A 1,854-nucleotide genomic window follows, 5' to 3' on the forward strand; every position below is an offset into this window, starting at 1 on the left:
AACAGACGAATAACAAAACAAGAAATAGAGGTGATCAAGACATTTCCAGAGAAGAAAAGTGCAAGATGAGATCATTTCATGGGGGAATACTACCAAGTATTCAGAGAAGAGCCGTCACGACGTCTACACTGACTATTCCAAAATATAGAAAGGGACAGAACTCTCCCAAATTCATTCTATGAAATGAGCATGATCCTGTTATAAAAACCAGGCAAACATCCTACAAAGACAGAAAACTACATACCAGTATCCCTTATGAACATAGATGCAAAAATTGTCAACAAAATTCTGGGCAATAGATTCCAATAATATATAAAAACATTAATTCATCATGACAAGGTAGGATTGATACTAAGGATGCAAGGATGGTACAGCATTTGCAAAACATCCATGTAATCCACCACATAAACAAGACAAAAAATAAGAAGCAGAAGGTCATATAAATATGTGCAGAAGAGTATTGGACAATATCCAACAACCTTTTTTGCATTTAACAGGCATTTAATAAATGATGGTTTCTATGAGTCCTGTTTACCATTTCAAAATGCAGTCATTTGTGAACTTTGTATCTCTGTATGGCCCAGCACTCTGCCTTTTGAGAAATAGTTCATACACTTAGATTAAATAAATTACTGTAATGCTTTGGTTAGTATTCTGCTAACCTTGACTTGCATCTATACTGCAGTATTTAAAAATATTCTCTGTCCAGGAATATGTGTTATTATTATTTTTATGATAAGATTCCTGGCATGCTTTCTTCATCTGTTATATGTTGAAGGAAAATTTACATCTATTAAAAATTGAAACCATACACTAGTCTTCAGTGGATAAGAAGATTGTTTTTGTGTTTTCCATCTCCAGTGGCTTGAAAAATCCAAGTTGCTCTTTCAATTGTGATTTTTCTTAAAGGATTTAAAATAATAGGAGTCTGCATCCACATCACTCTTAAAATTCTCAGTTCTCCTCTTTCCTAATTTTCTGGTTATCCACCCAGTCAAGGTTGGCATATAATGGCCCAAGTATGTCATAAACAAATGGGTGATCAGAGATTCAGATATCTTTCAAATCATTGGCCATATGGATTAAAATCAATTGGGCAAATTGAACGGTTGCCATCTCGAAGGGCTGGTCTCCATCATTACCTAAAGGCTTCATGACTTCTTTAGTTAAGGCATTCATCACAATATTTGACTGCAATATTTGTCCTGGGTAAATGGTAGAAATGATTATATGCAGCAAGTTCAGCAGGGAGGCTATTAAAAATAAAAAAACCCGAAGAGCAGGCTTGCTGCTCAGACATGATACCCATGATGCTGTTGACAGTGACAATCTTGCCATGCTTCCTCTTGATCATGTGAGGCAGAACACATTTTGTCAAGGACACAGTCCCCAGATAGTTAAGTGTCATGAGCTCTCTGTAGACATGCAGGCTGGTGTCCATGGACAAAGGACGTTGGAATCATCCAACATTGTTGACCAGAATGTCAATTTTACCGAACTCCTGGAGAACAGCCTTGGTGGCTGCTTCATGGGATTTTATGTTCATTAGGTCAAGGAACAAAATAAGTACATCTTTTCCTTTTAAATTGCCATTCTCAAGGCATTTTTGTTTCACCTTTTTCAGCTTGTCCATTCTTCTGGTGGATATCACAAGAGAAACTCTTAATTTAGATAGCTGGTAAGCCAACTCCTCACCAGTTACACTTGATACCCCTGTAACCCACACCACCATATCAGTCAGCTCCCATTCTGGGTGTTGCCCTTGCACTCAGCCCACATTAGGCTCAGGTCGCTGTCTTCCCTCAGGAAGTGCAGCAAGTGCACCATGACCAAAAGCAGAGTGCCCAAAGCTAG

At 38.0% G+C, this 1,854-nt stretch overlaps 1 pseudogene; it reads right to left on the reverse strand.

Annotated features, from left to right (window-relative positions):
* Positions 1 to 887: 887 nt before the first annotated feature.
* Positions 888 to 1,848, reverse strand: LOC101640019 (annotated as a pseudogene).
* Between the last annotated feature and the right edge of the window lie 6 nt (positions 1,849 to 1,854).

This window comes from Echinops telfairi, unplaced genomic scaffold, assembly GCF_000313985.2.
Source record: "Echinops telfairi isolate 266 unplaced genomic scaffold, ASM31398v2 ScPeMD7_34;HRSCAF=130, whole genome shotgun sequence".
NCBI classification, from domain to species: Eukaryota; Metazoa; Chordata; class Mammalia; order Afrosoricida; family Tenrecidae; genus Echinops; species Echinops telfairi.